Genomic DNA, 19,880 nt, shown 5'->3' with positions numbered 1-19,880 from the left:
AGGCATATAACAACTACTACTATAAGATATGATTATATCTGCTCTTCTACCTTCTAAATAAAATTGTCCCAATTAAGCCATTTTTGAAAGATGTAGTTGCAATTTGAAAACGAGCAAGCTATAGGAGTTTGTCTGCATAACCAATAAGCCACAGGTTATTATTTTAAAATGACGGTATTTCTGCTTAAGCCATGAAAATTCTCCTTTGAGTTCCTAAGAAATGTTACTAGTTAAGAAATCTAGAAAATGACAACGACAATTTGAGAATGGGGGGTTGGCAGTAGGATGGAAAGTTATGCTCCAAGAAAAGAGGTTCGTGGAAAGAAAGATTTGTCTCTTCATGGCTAAAAGTCTTGCAGTCATACTTTCCTCTGGGAAACAGTTAATTGTGAAGAATGGAAGTCAGGTTTTTTCCTGAATGTTGAAATCTGTTGATCATAATCAGCATCTCTCATTAGCTACATGGTAGTAATCTCAGAAGTATAACCTACATCTTTCAGGTAGTCTATTTCTCTATGGCTTTTCCATCAGTAAAGATAATCCTTTGTTTACTGTCAATCCACCTGTGAGTTTAGCATTGTTATAAATTTCACACGAGTTTTTTTAGAAAATTGATGAAAAGGAAGCACAGGTGTGTTATGTATTGAAGGACTAGAACAGTGGTTCTCAAACTTTAGTGTGCATCAGAATCACCTGGAGGGTTTGTTAAGCCAGCCTTTCCACCTGCCAAACAAGCTCTGTTGAGTGAAATTCCTCCCCTTCTCAGACGCTGCTTCTCACTATACCCCTGCCTGCCTTATGGTTGCCTTTGTCCCCTGCCCGCCCATGCCTTATTTGTCAAGCTTCTTCCACAGGGTACGAGTATTTCCATCTCCTCTCACACCAGCTGTGAATTGAAATAACAACCTCCCTTCCAAATTCCTCCGTATTTTCTTTTTCTTCGTTAGATCTTCATCTGTGGCAGGAATAGAACCTAAAGTAGGCTAACAGAAAAAGGAAGTCCAGGAAGACCACTGAGTTCAGGGACTCAAGTTAGTGTACACGGGGACTCAAAACAATGTCATTAGGCGCTCTCTAGCCTTGACTCTTCAGTTAGACTGTCACCACGCAGTGTGCTGATGGCTTCTGAAAAAGCCATACTCAATCTCAGGAGTTCAGCAACAACTGTAGTAAAAGGGTTGGTATCTTGGCAGCAAGAATAACCTCATTATTTGTCAGGAGCCACACCCTCTCCTTTGGGTTTGCCCTTGTAGTCGGGTTATGTAGCCCAGGAAATTAGGGAAGGGCCTCAGATCTTCGGTCCACCACCGATGCCTGCTGCTCCATGTGCTGGATTACCCAGGTTCCAGCAGTTGATTCAAAGGTGAACAGCTCTGCAGGCCACACCTGGGCTATTGACCCCTTTACCAGGTCCCCAAAGCTCTGCAGCTAAATGCTTAATATCCACTCTCCTCCCCGCCTTCCACCCCAGCCCAGCAGTCGCACAGCCATCCTCAATTCAAAGTGTGTTCAGAAGGGCTTTGGCAGAGGATTCCTGACTCTCTCATCTGCAGCAACTCCATTTTCAGCACCCCTCTTGTCCTTTTTCTTTAAGGTAGTTTCTCTCCAGAACTCCCTCCCACACCAGGGGGCAGCCTCTCCCCAACCCTGGAACAAGAGCCAGGCTTTCTTTCCCTTCCTCTTTCCTTGACAATGCATCTTCATAGCCCATGGGAAAATGTAGACAAGCTCAGCTCTAGAAGACAGAAATGTCTGCTTTTCCTACAGCTCTAGAAATGCAGTAACAGAGTCTTCCCTCACCAAAATAGGCAGAGTATACTTTTTCTAAAGCAGTTGAAAACCATCTGGTTGATTTTTCTTATGTTACATTAAATTCTCAGCAGCTCACCTGTTACCCTTGAATATCCTGCCCAGGAAATGGTAACCCAACCAAAGCTTTAAGGAGCATAGTGCAGGATTAACTTCTCTTTGGGAAGACATTCATTAGTCTGCAGACTAAAGTGGGAGGGACCCTGCGGGCACTGGTGGCATCAGTACCAAACAGGAGGTCATTACAACAGTTCAAATGAGAGGACGAGAAGGAGAGATTGAACCAAGTGAGTAGCAAAAGAATGGAAAGGAAAGTTTAGATTAGAAAACATATCGAGAAAGAATAAAAAAGGCGATAAAATGTAGTGGATAGGAGAAGAGCTGAGGGTGATGAGATGAGGATGACATCAAGCTTTCCAGCTTGAGCCAAAGGAGGATGCTGAAATTGACAAAGTGAGAAGTTGAGCAGGTTTGGGGAAAGCTGTGCGTGTGGGAGGAGGATAAAAGGAGCTGTTTAGAAGATGAGTAAAAGGTAAGATACAGGGTCTGGAGTCCATCATGACAATTGGCTATTGGACCACTGAAGTAATTACCAATAAAATCACCAGGACCAGAGCCTTCTTTGGAGGCAGGACTTAAATTATGTTCACTTCATTCCGTGGTTCCTGTTCACTTAGGTTTTCTTTTTCTTGCTGTGGCAGTTTTAATAATCTTTTGTTGAATGTTAATTGCTTTGCATTGAAATTTTTTTAGCAATTAGAGCATGCTTTTATAATTTCAAAATTTATATACTTAATATACTTCTTTCCTTTTTTACATGTCTTCCGATTTCTTGATTGGATTTGTTTCTATTCCCTAGAAGAGACACACTTGGATTTATTTATCATGTCCGTTAATTTTCTCGGGTATCATGGCTGAAGAAACAAATGCAGAGAAACCATGCCCTATGTTTTAATTCTCCCCCTCATTAACAGTACACTGTAAGATATCAATCTATGGAGATATTCATTGGTTTCCAAAAGATACCACTATGTTGCAAATAGCAGTCTGTAGATAAAGGAAAATTCATGCTTGTATCTTCAACAGGCTTAACTATTTGAAAACAACAAAGTAACTTTTCTATTTCTAAAACTGTGGCACAAAATTAGCTCCTTGGCAGAAAGCTGCATGTTGAGCTCAGGTTGCACAGAGCTGACATTTTCTGTTGGATGAACTTGGTGTACTGGAATAGCTGGGAAACAAGAGCTATCTCGTGAACTTTTAAAAAAGTGATGAGGAAGAAAGTCACCAGTATAGTTCAGTGAAAGGAATATTATTTTCTGCTACTACAGGAGACCATGTTTCTTCAGAGAGGTTAAGAAGTTGAGTATAAGGGCCTCCTGTGAGAGGAAACAGAAGTAGACGTGGTTTTCCAGAGAGCTGACCCGGTTCCGTCCTGACTGCTGCTTACTGTGATAACCGCCCCCCTAAGCCTTGTGCCTCAACTCTACGATGAGCATAATACTACTACTTCAGAGGGGTGTTGTGAGACTTAAATATGGTAAAATCCGTAAACAGGTGGCATATGGGCAGTGTCAGTTGATGTGAGCTGTCTTTTCTCCCCCACCTCTCCTGAATTAGAAGGAGGAAAAAGACAATATGCTACCAATCAGGCACGGTGAGTGACTCCATCTTCTTGCTCACCACCCCACACAACCCATCACCCAATCCTATTGATGTTTTTCTCCTAAACATCTCAAATCTCTACAATAGATTAGCTATGATGTCAGTTCCAGTTTCCAACATTGTGAGACTGGCCATGTCAGGCCTGCTCTAAGCCTAATGTGATGGTAGGAAGCGACCAGGATTATAAAGCCAAAGCAAAGGAAGAATTTCCGCACCTGGCAGAGGTGGACCCTTGGATGCTGATGCAAGCCATGAGTCTGGGCTCCTCCTTCCCAAAGGCTCTCTCCCTTCACGTCCCCTGAACATGGTGGATGCTCCACTGAGGAAGTAGGGGGCCACCTCAGAGCTACTCCACCAATTTGTATCCTTATACTGTCCCTCCTTGGCACTGTTTCTTTGCTAGTTCTTCTGCAAACCCAAGCAAAGGTCACTTAAGCTGAGTCTAGATCTTCACTCTCTCTAGTTCTCTAACTCAGACCTGGACTTGGTGGCTTGGCCAAGATCAATCATATTTTTCTCTCACATTATTACAAAAGGGTTCTCATTTGTCTCTTTGCCACCCATATTATATCATTCTGACCTGTCTCCACACTGAAGCCAGAGTGAAGTTTTTAAGACAAAGCTTTGATTGTATCACTCTTCTGCTTACAGCTGCTCCGTGGCTCCCCATTTCACCTGGATGTGTCCCCAGCGCTCAGCGTCATCTGAGTGCTTCATGCCTCTCTCTAGGTTCATTTTCAGCCACCACCGCCCCATGCCTTCCACTCTCTACTCCAGCCACACTAAGCATCTGCACAGGGCTCTCTTTTGCTTCGGGGCAGTTGAACATGCCGTTTCCTCTCGCTGGTCTGTCCTTGACTTTCCTCCTCAAAAGGAAGCTCAGAATCTCTTGCCTGGGAAGTTTTCTCTGATGCCACCAGGCTGCTTTTGGGGCCCCCTCCTCTCTGGTCTGCCCCTCTGTGCTCACCCACTGGCCCTTCTCGTAGCCTCACCTGCACTGAGTTATTTGCTTTGTTCTGTGTTTTACACCTGTCTGGGAGCTTCCTGGGGAGCAGCGACCTTAGGGCTTACAACATAGTTGGCACTTAATGTTGTTGACTGCATGAATGAAGTGAATGAATGTGTTAAATGAATGAAGTGAGCGATCGAACAAAAGAACTGGTTTATTTTTTATCTCATGAACACTATGGACCATGTAATATATTTTCTTTCCCACTTAACCTTGGCTAATAGGTAAAGGACTATCGAGAGTTTATGGTAGGCATTCAAAGTATTAGGTCCACCCCTGACTTTTCACAACCTTTCTCTCTCCTACGCCACTCCCACTGCTGCTTCTTTTTCACTGATACTATTGTATCAGTACATTGAAATATTTAAAAATTAAATGTTTGTTTTATTATTGTGAAAAAGCCAATTGAGCATCTGCCATCAATTCCTTATCTTGTCAAGTGCCTGAGGACCAAGTGCTTCCCCAACGGACGCTCTGTACACATACTTTATGAATGAGAAAATGCTATGTAAATATTACTCATGACTTTCCCCAACTGGCAAAATCCTGCTGTTTATGACACAGCTCAAAAGTCAACTTCTCTGTGAACCTTCTCTGACATCCGGTTGCCAAACACCTTCTGCAGCCCACCCCACTGTTCTCACGGGGCTGTCCCATGGTTATTTGGTTTCCCAATTAGATTAAGTAACCAACTTAATTACTTTAATATCTCCTGTGACTTATCTTAGTTGTGAGCAGCTAGGAGATTTTAATATAGGATTTTTAAATGAATGAAAAAAATTAATATAAAGAGAAAGGTGGATGATGACAGGGGAAAGGCTGAGTGGATTTAAGGCATGGGGCCTTACTGGGATTGGAGCCTCTGAAATGGGGACTTGGTTCAGACTTTGGTTGTAACTACACACTAATATGATCTGCACATTGTAAGATGTTTCACATGTGCTTGAATTCTTCAGGCCTAACTTAAAATAACTACATCTCAATTCATTAATTTATTTTGTTTCCTTCAAGCTAATCAGTGGGATACCATTATTTAAAGAAGGGGTCATTTAACAAGTAGTTATTGATTCAATAAATACTTATTGGTGGTCATATCCCTCATATTTAGCCCAGTGCTTGGCACATAGTAGGTTCTCAGTAAATATTTATGGAGTAAATGAATAAAATCAATTTATTTAAAATAGGGCCTGATTTTCCACTCTGTATGTCAATCACTTGTATAAAAGGTAATGAAGTATCATCCCCCTCACTTGTTCCAGTTAAGAAAATAAGCACAAAGAGGTGAAGCGATTGGCCTGGGTCACTGGCACTATGATGGCATTATTAGGTCCTTTCATCTTCCATTTGCATCTCCTTCTTCTGCTCCTAGGCTATTTGACCATTTTTGTTAATGTGACCTATAAAAACAAATAATTTAATTAATATTACAAACATTTATTGAACTACCACATCCCAAGCACTATGCCAGGTGCCAGAGACATAAAAAGGAATAAGACACAGTCCCTGTGTCCCTGTTCTTGAGGAGTTCACAGACTCCTGTTGTAAATAAGTAATTGCAAAGTAATGGCCAAAATCCAAGAAGAGTGAAGCAGATTTTTTAAAATGCTTTAGAAAAACACTTGCTGGAGAAAAAGGTCAGAACTATTTGCTACTGTGGGACTTGAGATCCCTTTTCCATCTACAAAGTCCAAGAGCTGAGGATGCAAAGAAATGCGGGGGTTATGGGTGCCTGACATGAGGGACACAGTAACAGCTAGCAACTATTTCCATGTATCTCATTTAATCCCCAAATCTCCAATAAGGCAGTTTCTATTATTATTATGCCCATTTTACATAAGAGAAAAGGGAGCTTCCAGGGTTTAAATGACTTTGGCAAGGACCCTTACTTTGACCTCAGAGAAAAATTAGGTGTGGTGTGCTGCCATGTGACGTAACACCAGGAAGCCCCGAGGTTGGGAAGCCACCGCCTGGAGAATGCACATGGCCGGCCTGGCAGAGAACCCACGCTTCCAGAGGGGCCTTCATTGTCCCAACACTGAAGCCCAACTGAAGGCCAAGTATTTAGGAGGCTGAACGTCAGGGGAGATGGGCGTGGCCTTCAGTCCCTTTCGGTGCCCAGCGACTCAGGGCTGGGGATGGGGGAGAACAGGAAAAGATCCCGGACAAGAGCTGAGGGGATGGGAGCAAGGAGACGAGATCTAGGGGAGCAGAGCTGGTGGAGGGCGCCTGGGAGAGGGGAGGGTCTGGGGTGGAGATCAGCAGTGGAGTGGGAGTCGGGGGCTGCAGGCCAGGAAGAACCAGAGAAGTACAGGGGAGAAGAGCTGGGGGGCCGGGATCAGGGAGAGGGATGCTGGGTGAGGGGCTCCGGGGATGGGGGGGGGGGGGGAGGAGGGCAGCGGAGGGATGGGGAGGAAGGAAGGGAGCTGGGCTAGGGGAACCCTCCTTTAAGACATCCTTCAATGAAGGCCGCTCGCGGGCGACGTGAGCGACCACAGCCGGTGCGAGAAGTCGGGTGGTGGGGGGCGGGGGTCAGCCTTGGGGCTCCAGCCCACCCTTGCGGGGAGGCAGTGGGCTGCGGTGGAGGAAAGGGAGCCAGTGTTTAGATAGGTGTCTAAGTATTTGCTTAAGGAATTAGTCACCTGCTCGGCCTAGTCGAGGTGCTGGCTGTTATCATAATTGCCCTTGAAACGCTTCTCGGTGGCTTTTGTTCTTTGAGGATTATTGAACAATTCGGTCCCACAGGTGTCCGGTGTTTTGAAACAACTTTGCGCCGAAAAGTATACGAATGGAAGCAAATCCTTATTTATTGTTAAACCTCCAGTCTTTTGAGAGGTCTGTCCCCAGACAGGTCACTCTGAGGGTTGACATAATCACAGGGTCCTAAACGGAGTGCAGGCTTCCTGCTCACCCCGGGTCATTCCCAACCCAGGCGCAGACCCACAGACGAAAGCTTGCTAATTTCCTCCCTCCATCCCTCCGTCCCTGCTCCCTCCCTTTCCTTCTTGTCCGCTCGCTTCCAGTTGGTCTAACTGTAGGTCTGACTTAGTTCATTCCCTTCTATCTTCTGTTTGACATTCCTCAAGTTTCACCACTTTATTTACTTAGTTTTTTGGAGGGGGAGTGCTTTTAAGAAAAGAATTTCATTTGAAGATATTTTCTACTTTTAAAAACACATCTTTCTTCCTTATTTTGACTTCGGTTTTATTAAACGCCACCCCGCGGAGTGAGGGCTCGCTGGCGGGGCTCTCGCACGCTCTCGGGGCTGCAGGGGGTCGGGGCGGGTCTCCTCGCAAGGAAAGTCGCCGGTCCCGGGCCGCCGTGTCGGCGTTCGCCCTGGCACGGGCTCCCCCGCGTGGCTCCAGAGGAGAGTAACGTCCATGCCTTGAATTTCACTTCTGTTCTCTTTGGCGGATGGAAGGCCAGGGTCTTGCCCTTAGGAGCAGACAGGAGAGACGCTCTAGTTTTCTTTTTAGCATATGTTTGTCTCCCTCAGAGTAGAAAAAGTTTCCCTCTTTTCTTAGGCTCACGTGGACTCTGGCGGAAGAATTTAGTGACGTCCAATTTCGAGTAACCGAACTTGTCTGGGAAACAATTTGGGGTAGAATTATTGCAAGATGCCTGAGGCTACTCTTGCCCTGCTAAGGCGAGGGGAAAGACGGAAGGTGAATTGAATACACACTAGGTGCCCCCAGGCATGTTAACATCATTATTTAATCTTAGAATATCCCAACCTAAGTAGGAACTGTCCCCATTTTAGAGAAGAGGAAACTGAGGTTCCCAGAGGCCCAAGGTCTCAAAATGATGTAGCTAGGGTTCAGTCTGCCCTGACTGACTCCAGAACTTTGCACTAGTGAGACCTCACACAAGAGAGGGGAGTTTCCTGCTCAGTTCCCTCTCCTTAGAGATGTCACACTGCAGAGAGACTTCCTTGTGTTTCGAGTGAGGTGATGTTGCAGTAACCTCCCTTCTGTATGGCTCCCGTGAGCTGTGAGAGTAGGTCACTTCTGCTCTCTGCATCTGTCAAGTATGCTGCATTTTCACATTTCATCTTGAGAATAGCTCTATGAGATTATTTTTTTAATTTCAGCTTTATTGAGGTACAATTGACAACCAAAATTATATTTAAAGTGTACATCGTGATGATTTGATATATATTGTGAAGGGACTCTCCCCCACTAGTTAATGAATACATCTATCATCATTATTATTATATTATGTATTATGTATATTATAGTTAATTTATAAAATAAAGTGAGGCTGAGGGAGAGGAAGTGTTACGCTTAAAATTATGACAGCTAGTAAATGGCTTCCTCTCCCAAGTCTAGTGATGCGAAATCCATTTTGAGTCTCATTTCAAGTTGTCTCACATCTGCCTTTATGGTCCGTTTTTTTTTAAAAATTGTTAAATGAGGGGCCAGGTGATTCCTACAGTCCATCCCTCCTAGGCCTTCGTTCTGTGAGTTCTGATTCTTAAGGGCTTTCACCTCTCTGTCTCCCCTTGTCTTCCCAGTGCTCTGGCCTGGGGATGCCAGGGGCATAGAGACATTTGTTGACTTGCCCTTGGTGACACAGAAGGTCTCTGCCCCGCGCAAGCCTGGCACGCAGGTTCCCTGATTTACAGCCCGGCACTGTGGGGTAGGTGTTTGCTGTTGGCCTCACCTGGCCCCTTTTCTTTGATGAGAGCCTATAGTTTCCCCCCTTCCTCTCTTGGTTTGGTGGGGCTGACTGACCCCTAGCTTTGGGGATCATCACATGACTCTGGCCTGCCTAGTCAAAGTGATTGGAACAAAAACAAGCTCAGGGTCCAAAGCGGGCCAATGGTGGGCAGCTGCAAGTTTTGCCAGCCCTTTCCAGAGAGAAGTGTGCTTTCCGCTTGAGTTTGCTCAAGTGGTTGTTATGGACTGAATGTCTATGTCTCCCTTAAAATTCATATATTGAAGCCCTGACTCCCAATGTGACAGTGTTTGGAAATAGGGCCCTCAGGGAAATAATTAAAGTTAAATGAGGTCATTAAGGGTAAGGCCCAAATCCTATAGGATTAGTGTTCTTGTAAGAAGAGGATGAGATACCAGAAGCATACTCTCCCCGACCCGGACGTGCACCCGCCGAGGAAAGGCCATAGGAAGACACAGAGAGAAAATGGCCATCTTTCTCTTTAGCAGTTCTTACCAGGAACCAAACCCTTCCAGAGCTTTTCTCTTAGACTTCCAAGCCTCCAGAACTATGAGAAATAAATTTCTTTTGTTTAAGCCAGTCTCTTGTTATGGCAGCATGAATTGACTAAGATAGTAGTAAAAGACCAGCTGGGAGCTACTGGCCATCATCTCTGTCACCAAGGGAGAAAGCCAACAGAGAGAGGAAGAGCTGTGAAAGGGAAAGAGACAGCGAGTCTGGACCCTGGACTGTTCAGTATGTAAGCCAATATCATTGTTTAGACAGCTTTGTTGAGGTAAAATTCATATACCATACAATTCACCCATTTAAAGTGTATAGTTCAATGGATTTTAGTATACTCACAGATATGTGCCACCATCACCTCAGAAACAACCCCATCCACGTTAGCTATCACTCTCCTGTCTCCCCTTCCCCATTGTCCTAAGCAACCATGAATTCTCTTTCTGTCTCTGTAGAATTGCCTATTCTGGATATTTCATATAAATGGAATCATATAATACATGGTATTTTGTCTGACTTCTTTCACTTAGCATAACATTTCGAGGTGCATCCATGTTGTGGCATGTATCAGTACATCACTCCTTTCTGTGGACAAATATTATTCCATTGAAAGGATATACCACATTTTGCTAACCCACTCATCAGCTGATGGACATTTGGGTTGCTCCCACCTTTTGGCTATTATGAATAATGCAACTACAAACGTTTGTGTACAAGTTTTGGGGTAGACGGATGTATTTATTTCTCTTGAGTACAGACACACCTTGGAGATGTTGCAAGTTCGGTTCCAGACCACTACAATAAAGCAAATAGCACAATAAGGCAAGTTACATGACTTTTTTGGTTTCCTAGTGCATATCAAAGTTATATTTATACTATACTGTAGTCTATTAAGTGTGCAATAGCATTATGTCTAAAAAAGCAATGTGCATACCTTACCTTAAAAATATTTTATTGCTGAAAAGTGCTAACCATCATCTGAGCCTTCAGTGAGCATGCCATAATTTTTTTTCTGGTGGAGGGTCTTGTGAAAAAAGCAATTATCTGCGAAGTGCAATAAAGCAAAGCGCAATAAAATTAGGCATGCCTGTCTATACCTAGGAGTGGAACTGCTGGGTCGTGGATAACTCTGCGTTTAATTGAGGAAGTGCAGGCTGTTTTCCGAAGTGGCTGTACTGTTCTACATTTCCACCGTCAGTGCGTGAGGGTTCCGATTTCTCCTTTAGCGCTTATTATTATCTGACTTTTTATTCTAGCCACTGTAGTGGGTGTGAAGTAGTATCTCCTTGTGGTTTTGATTTACTCTTCTCTGATGAATAATGATGTCAAGCATCTTTTCATGTACTTATTGGTCTCTCTCTCTATTTCTTGGAGAAACATCTATTCGGATCCTTTGCCCATCTTTTAATTGGGGTATTTGTCTTTTTATTATTGAGTTATAAAAGTAGTTATATATCGTAGATACAAGTCCCTTCTCAGATATATGATTTAAAATTATTTTCCCCCATTCCATGGATTGTCTTTTCACTTTCTAGATAGTGTCCTTTGATGCACAAAAGTCTTTAATTTTAACCATGCCCAATTTATCTATTTTTTATTTTGTTGCTTGTGCTTTTGATGTCAAATCTAAGAATCCATTGCCAAATCCAAGGTCATGAAGATTTACCCCTATGAGTTCTTCTAATAGTTTTAGCTTTGTGTGTGTGTGTGTGAGGATGATTAGCCAGGAGCTAACATCCACCACCAATCCACCCCTTTTTGCTGAGGAAGATTGGCCCTGAGGTAACATCTGTACCCATCTTCCTCTATTTTATATGTGGGATGCCTACCACAGCATGGCTTGATGAACAGTGCATAGGTCTGTGCCTGGGATCTAAACTGGCAAACCCTGGGCTGCTGAAGTGGAGCACAAGAACTTAACCACTATGCCACTGGGCCGGCCCCTAGTTTTAGCTTTTATATTTAGATCTTTGATCAATTTTGAGTGAATTTTTATATGCGGTGTGAGGTAAGAGTCCAACTTCACTCTTTCGCATGTAGCCATCCAGTTGTCCCAGCACCATTTGTTGAAAAAACTATCGTTTTCCCATTGAATGGTCTTGGCAGCCTTGTTGAAAATCAGTTGACCGCAACCACACAGGTTTACTTCTGGACTCTTAATTCTAATCCATTGGTCCATGTGTCTATCCTTATACTAGTACCACACTGTCTTGATTGCTGTTGCTTTGTAGTAGGTTTTGAAATTGGGAAGTGCAAGTGTTCCTACTTTGGTCTTTTTCAAGATCATTTTGGCTATTCTGGGTCACTTGCAATTTCTCATAAACTTTGGTCTCAGCTTGTCATTTTCTACAAAGAAATAAGCTGGGATTCTGATAGGGTTTGCACTGACTCTCTAGATCAATTTGGGGAGTATTGCCGTCTTAACAATGTTAAAATTTCGATCCATGAACATAGGATGTTTTTGCATTTATTTAGATCCTCTTTTATTTATATTAACAATGTATTGTAGTTTTCAGAGTATAAGTTTTGCACTTCTTTTGTTAAATTTATTCCTAAGTATTTTATTCTTATTGATGCTATTGTGAATGGAATTATTTTCTTCATTTTATTTTCAGATATTTCGTTGCAAGTGTATAGAATACAATTCATTTTTGTATATCGAGCCGATATATTTTTGTTAACCATAAATCCAACTTGAGTTGTATTTTTGGTACTTGGAACCAAAAGAATGCTAACCAGTATTTTTCTCTGGACTATGCCATAACTGGCTTCCCCAAGGTTTGGGATGTAGAAATATGTTTAACAGTGTTTACAAAGAGCTTTCATATGATCTTATTTGATCCCCACTCACCTTGGAAGGTGTGCAAAGTGGGTATTTTTATCTGCATTTTAAAGATGAGGAAACTGAGGCTTGAGAGGCTAAATGACTAACCCAGGCCTCAGCTTAGTAAGTGACATATCTGGAACTAGAACCAAGGTCATCCGGCCCTCTAGTCCATAGCCCTTCGTGTAGCGTCGTCCTGAGAAGTTCACTGGGCCTGACAGATGTGCTGTCCTGATGTGCCTGCCGGGAAGCAAGTGCAGAGGAGAGAAACGTTACCCCAAATAATGACATAGAAGCAGGGTCTCAGAGAATGAGTCACGGCTGAGTTGAAACTCGAGGGATTAAATTCTAGTGTCCAGTCTAAGGAAAGATGATTACTTATCAACTGCAGAAACTTTTTTTAAAGAAAAGTCTTAATTCTAAAGAGTATGGAAAATGAAACCTCATCCCCTCCACCAAAAAAATTGGTTTGGAGTATTCGTGGCAGATAATTTACACTATCTTAGGAACTATACACACTCTATAAACTGCAAGGCCAACAGCTAAAGAGTCCAAATTGGCATTGCATTTTTTAAATAAACATAGTTATAATGAAAGTTGAAGCAAAGGAAATTCAGTAGAGTGTGTGCTGTACTTGGCATGTGTCTCAACACTGGAGTTAAGGCCAGTGAGGAAGGTCCGTTACTTGGCTTGAGTGTCGAGAAATTTCTTTGTAATTGTTCTCCACTGTAGGTCATCATTTTTTAATTTAAAAATTGTTTCAACCATGTTTTCACACTTCAGTAGAACTATGACAAATATAATTCTATGCATTAATAGTGTCTGTTAGCATAAAAGGAAGAATAGTTACAAAATTCTCCACCTTATTCTTAGTTGGGTCAAACTCAAATAGTCAGCTCCATTGAAAAGGTAAATGTATTTTCTTTTAATTCTTATCCACACAGCCATGGTGGATAGTGATGGAGAACGAGTAGGCAGGGCCAATAGTACCTCTGCTTTGGTCATCAAATCTCCTGTTAAGGGCATGGTTCACAACCGGAATGCAAGTCTCTTTGTGGTTCACTGAAAGGAGGAGTGGTAGTGGTGGAGGTGGAGGGTTCTAAGCTATTTTATAATAATATGTAGTAGGGAGGGATTAGGAAATTCCTCATTCATTAGTCCTCCCCTCTTACATCTAATGACATTTTCTAATGACCCTATGTCTGTTTGAGAACTAAAAATCCCGTTTATTATTATGGATTATTCCACATGAAGATTATTAAGAAGGAAGCTTTTCGTATTATTTAGAAATATGTGCACATATATATGCATCTCTATAAACCATCTATGCTGATGGCAGAGAAGACATAGATAAAAATGTTAAACCCAACTTGAAGACCACGCAGGCATTCAGAGGGACCATCTACTGAGTGAGGAGGTCCAGAGTTCAGAGCAGAAGGGTGAGGTAGAAAAGATACCCACGCTCAGTCCACAAGCTTGTAACTATAGTATGTATGCCTTACTGTCACTATCCCATGTCACAGTGACACCCAATGGAGCGAGCAGGTAAAAAGCTTCCAGGAAGGCCACCAAGCTGGAGTTCTTTCACAGCCTACTCTCATCTGAAGGTTCTGGGGAGGACAGCTCTACTTCTGAGTATGGGTCCAAAGGCCCAGAACAACTCAGACCCCAGTTGTCACCAGTGGGGAACTCCCTCCTTGACCAGAGCTGGGGGAGGCAGCCAGCCTCCTGAGAGGAAATAGTAGGTTTTGTGCTAAGCCGTTCTCTCTTTGCCTTTCTATCTTCCTTCTATCCTATCGGGCTGGGAAAAGAACCAGAAAGAAGCTTCTTTTTTTATTTAACTTAGGTAATCCTTCTCTTGTTCCTGCCACATGCTGAAGAGTGTAGCTCCCTAAGTCCTCATTGCCTTAGGATGGTTCCTTGCGCATAACTGATTCTCAATGAATTTTGTTAAAACAAATCGAATCTGCAGTCAATCTTACTGCACTCACGGTTCTGTTTTCTTTACCTCAGTAATACTGACAGCGCAGGGTAGTTTTGCGGTGTTTTCCACTCAAGTGTCCAGCTCTCTGTTTTTGCTTTTGAAGATCTGGAAGAAGTTATTTCTTGCCTGCTCTAGCTGAGGCCCTGAGTCCTCATTAAGTGTTTATTTAGCCATTGAGAAACATTCATCTCAAGTAGGAATGGCCATTTTCCTGAGAGATCGTGAAAGCCTGAGCCAATATAAAGATCCTTCAAAAAATTTTAAATGCCAGTTTATACAAGAAAGCAAATGCAAATATTTATTCAGAAAAAAATGTTCTCTTGCGCGCAAATTCAAAGAAATAGTAACTAAAGCAAATTTGATGTGCCATTTACAACTACTAAATTAGGAAACATCTTAACATGATAATCAAATATGCTAATGTGTTTGTAGTGAATCCGATTTATTTTCACAGCTGTCCTGGGAAGCAATATGACAATTTTTAATCAGTATCTACCAAGAGAGTCTTAGTGAGCACAACTCCACGGTGTAAATAGCAACCTTGCATGTAAAAGTGTTCATCCTCTAAGCTTTGCTCTTGGGTTTTTTTCCTGAAGGACATAATGCAAAAGAAGTTAAAAACTGTATGTGAAGATGTCAAGGACTTCCAGTGCTGGTAAATATTACAGACTTGGTTACCTGAACACCATCCCACGACAAACATCTTGAAATGATGGGTAAAATATAATAAATATCACTTCAAATAAATGAATCAGTTACATGTATCAACATGTCTAAACTTCAAAAATATAATATTAGCAAAAAAAGAAAAGGTGCAAACACTATGATAATATTTAGGAAAAAAATTAAATGCTAAATAATATTACATATCATTTTTTGATACATACACCTATAGAAAAAGTGTAAAGCCAGCGCAGGAATAATACCAAACTCACATTACTGATTACCTCTTGGAGGGAGCTGGGAGTATTTTGTCAAGAATGGGTTTTCGGGGCCAGCCCCGTGGCCGAGTGGTTAAGTTCGTGCACTCTGCTACGGCTGCGCAGGGTTTCACTGGTTCGGATCCTGGGCGCAGACATGGCACCGCTCATCAGGCCACGTTGAGGCGGTGTCACATATGCCACAACTAGAAGGACCTGCAACTAAGATATACAACTATGTACCGGGGGGATTTGGGGAGATAAAGCAGGAAAAAAAAAAAAAAGATTGGCCACAGTTGTTAGCTCAGGTGCCAATCTTTAAAAAAAAGAAAGAATGGGTTTTCTACCATATCTTTAAATTTTATTTCTCTTAAAAACAAAAGATCTGAAGCAATATGACAAAAAAAGTGAAGATTTCACAAAAGTAGGTACATGCTAGAACTATTTTATAATAAAAAAATGTATTCACTGTAGTGTTTTAACAACAAACAATTAGAAAGAGCCTAAATATTCAATAAATTTTGGAATGATTAGATAAATCATGGCATTTAAATTTTATACATTATTCAGTCATTAAAAATGAGCATTTGGGGCCAGCCCTGTGGCCGATTGGTTAAGTTTGCATGCTCTGCTTTGGTGGCCCAAGGTTTTGCTGGTTCGCATCCTGGATGCAGACATGGCACTGCTCATCAGGCTGTGTTGAGATGGCGTCCCACATAGCACAACCAGAGGCACTCACAACTAGAATATACATCTATGTACCAGGGGACTTTGGGGAGAAGAAAAAAAAAAAAGATTGGCAACAGTTGTTAGCTCAGGTGCCAATCTTTAAAAAAAAAATGAGCGTTTCTCATCAAACCATGCTGCAACTACGTCCCACATACAAAACAGAGGGAGATTGGCACAGATGTTAGCTCAGCGACAATCTTCCTCAAGCAAAATGAGGAAGATTGGCAAGAGATATTAGCTCAGGGCCAATCTTCCTCACCAAAAAAAAAAAAAAAAAAAGGAGTGTTTAGAAGGCATATGGTGTAATCACGATAGAGCTAGGCAGTTTTGTAAACACAGTGTCCTTAGGCAGACTCACACAAAGAAATGTCACTCTGAAATCTGACAAATTATTAGAACACCAATTTAAGTCTCTTCTAATAGCTCTCAAACTGTTATTAAGAGCTCCTCCATTCTTAAAGCACAGTAAAAGCTTTTAAGATTATCTTTCTGTATCTCGTATCCTTTCTCTTTCACAGGCAGGTTGGCTGACTGGGAACCCTCACTACCCACTTCCTCCACATTTTTAACATCACTCCAAGACCAGTCCCACAGACTATCTTTTCATTGCTCCTTTCTCAGGTTCTGAAGTATTTTTTCTGTTGCCAGTAACTCTGAGCCCTTTCCAACATAAACCACTCAAGCATGTTCCAAAGCCTTTCATTCTTCCTACTCATCCATTGTCTCAATTCCGCAAATTAAAGGTCCGAGAACTAAACTGGCAAAGAAAGAATTCTTAACCCGTGGAGGAGGGAGAGTGGCCGTGAACACATAGTATTAATAACTTATTTGTCCTGCTAATGAGAACAAGTGAAACGTTTACGGTCTATTGGTAAGCAAAGAAAGTTACACTATAAAATTCATGTGTACTACAACTTAACTATAGATTCAAAGTGCAATTTGTCCCCATTTCAAGTAATGAGGCGGCTAGGTATATGGATCCAGTTTCCCAGTGGAAAAAAAATTAAAATGGAAGATAAAATACAAGAAAAGTGTATTTTTTAAAAAACATTAAAAGGCTAAATAGTAAGGAATTATTGGGCCAATATCTAAGTACAGGTAGTAACTGAAAAAGTGGAAGCCACAGTGCCTGAGAGGCATTTTCCACATCTGCCCCACATGAGCTTCAGTTTTCAGGACTCAAAAGGCACGTGGAAGAGCAGACAGTGTTCACGGCACACGCTGGTGGGAGTCCAGCAGCCAATGCTCTCAGACAATACTGAGGCATCAGAGGTTCCCACTCTCAAGTAAGCTTGCTCTGGATTTTAATCTGTCCAAACTCTTGACTCTAGAGGAATACTATGACAATCGCTTGAGCAGAGTAAAGGAAAACAAACAAACAAAAAGCAACCTATTAACCAGACACTCATCTCTACAAGGATTTGCAACCCAAATTTACGTTATCTATGTGGTCCAAAAACTATCTATGGCTTAATTTATAATAATCCCAGAATAGTAATGCCCTGAGGTACCAGGAAGAAGCAATCCTGATCTTCTCGGAAGGTATACACTTTATCCTGTGCCTCACTGTGTGTTCATAAATGGTTTTCCCAAGAAAAGTAAAAAAGTAACTAGACTCACTATAATGGTTTCTTTCATGTGTCAGCTTGACTGGACTAAGGGATGCCCAGAGAGCTGAGAAAACATTATTTCTGGGTGTGTCTGTGAGGATGTCTCTGGAAGAGATCAGCTTTTGAATCAGTAGACTGAGTAAGGAGATCTGCCCTCACGGATGGGGGCAAGCATGATCCAACCCACTGAGGGCTCAAATAAAACAAAAAAGGGGAAGGAAAGGCAGTTTTCTCTTATTTTGCATTGGGAGGTCTGTCTTCTCCTGCCCTCAGACTTTGAAGCTCCTGGTTCTTGGCATTTGGACTCAGACTGAATTATGCACTAGCTTTTTGGGTTCTCTGCCTTGCAGAAAGCAGACTGTGGGACTTTGTGGCCTCCATGACTGCATGACCCAATTACTGTGATAAATATTTTCATATATATATATATATATGTATATATATATATATATATATCCTGTTGGTTTTATTTTTTTGGAGAACCCTGACTAATACACTCACCATAAGCAAGAACTTGCAGAAACAAAAGAGGAACAGACCCACAAGCCTCATACTGGAACTTTCAGATGCAGAATATGAAACCATTTGCTTACTGTATCAAACAAAAGAAAAGACAATCTAGAAAATATCTGTAGGGAACAGGAAACTATAAGATTTTTTAAACAAATGAACCAAACAGAACATCTTGACTTAAAAAATACTTAGCATTTTAAACGTTGGATGGACAGATTTAATAGCAAATTCAACACAGCTGGAGAGAGGATTAGCAGACTAGAGGGTAAGTCAAAAAAGTTATTCAGAAGGTGGAACAGAGAGATGAAGAGGTGGAAAATCTGAGAGGATATGAGACATGGAGGACAGAGCAAGAAGGTCAAAGTACACTTGTTAAGGGTTGGAAATTAGAGAAAGAATGGCATGAGACAAAGGCAATGGCTCAGAGTAGATCACAGATTCTAGGTGCTCAAAAATGAGAAGCAGGATAAATAAAAAGAAATTCATTCATGGGTCTTTAACAGTGAAACTGTGGAAAATCAAAGACAAAAAGAAGATTTTAAAAGTGGCAAGAGGGGCCAGCCCTGTGACCGAGTGGTTAAGTTTGCATGCTTTGCTTCGGTGGCACAGGGTTTCACTGGTTCAGATCCTGGGCGCAGACCCAGCACCACTAGTCAGGCCACGCTGAGGCGGTGTCCCACATAGCAGAGCCAGAAGGACCTACAACTGGAATATACAACTATGTACTGGGGGGCTTTGGGGAAGAGAAAGAAAAAGTGGCAAGAATTTGTGATGACATGGATGAAACTTGAGGGTGTTATGCTAAGTGAAATAAGTCAGACAGCAAAAGACAAATATTATGTAGTATCACTTACATGTGGAATCTAAAAAAGCCAAACTCATAGAAACAGAGACTAGAATGGCAGTTACTAGGGGCTGGTGGAAGGGGGTGAAAATGAGGAGATCTTGATGATCAAAAAGTACAGACTTCCAATTGTAAGATGAATAAGTTCTGGGGATCTAATGTACTGCAGTGTGACTATAGTTAGCAATACTGTACTATGTACTTGAAAGTTGCTCAAAGAGTAGATCGTAAATGTTCTCACTCCAGTAACAACAACAAAAAATGGTAAGTGTATGAGGTGAGGATGTGTTAACTAACCTTATTGTGGTAACCATTTCACAATATATACATGTATCAAATCATCGCGTTGTAGACCTTAAGTTTACATAAGGTATGTCAATTATATCTCAATAAAGCTGGAAAAAAATTTTAAAAATGAGAACAGCAAGAGGAAAACAAAAAGATTATCTTGAAAGGAATGATAGCTTGAAGGCCAGCTTTGCAACAATAGCAGTAAAAGTCAGAAGATAATGGAATGATATTATTAACATGTTCAGAAAAAAATAAGTGCTAACCTAGAATTCTATATGTAGCAAAATATCTTTTAAGGATGAGGGTGAAATAAAGACATTTTCAGATGAACAAAAATTGACTTCTCTATCAGCAATCCTCACAAAAGAAACTTCCAACAGTTGTACTTGAGGTAGAAATAAAGTGAATCTGGAAAGAATGGCTTAGATATAAGAATAAATAAAGAGAAAAGAAAATAGTTAATATATGGGTAAATCTTGGTAAGTGTTGACCCTATAAAGCAATGCT

General features: G+C 41.7%; 2 long non-coding RNA genes across 3 annotated transcripts in view; one reads left to right on the top strand and one right to left on the bottom strand.

Moving 5' to 3' along the window:
• The first annotated feature begins 2,055 nt into the window (after nt 1-2,055).
• The window catches only part of LOC138917299 (uncharacterized), a 124,184-nt gene continuing 106,359 nt past the window's right edge, over nt 2,056-19,880 (top strand). Inside the window, exon 1 of one of the 2 annotated variants that reach the window (XR_011425090.1) lies at nt 2,056-2,341. This is a non-coding gene — a long non-coding RNA (uncharacterized lncRNA). The remainder of the gene's footprint in view (nt 2,342-19,880) is intronic. The other variant, XR_011425091.1, reaches the window with a different exon arrangement.
• Nucleotides 5,628-7,772, bottom strand: LOC138917564 (uncharacterized). Its single transcript, XR_011425747.1, has 2 exons — nt 7,123-7,772; nt 5,628-5,880 (listed from the first exon to the last, which is right to left on the bottom strand). It is a non-coding gene; the product is annotated as an uncharacterized lncRNA (long non-coding RNA).

This window comes from Equus caballus, chromosome 14 (assembly GCF_041296265.1).
Source record: "Equus caballus isolate H_3958 breed thoroughbred chromosome 14, TB-T2T, whole genome shotgun sequence".
Lineage (NCBI taxonomy): Eukaryota > Metazoa > Chordata > Mammalia > Perissodactyla > Equidae > Equus > Equus caballus.
Note: the sequence above shows the minus strand (reverse complement) of the source record. Positions and strands in the feature narration are given on the sequence as shown.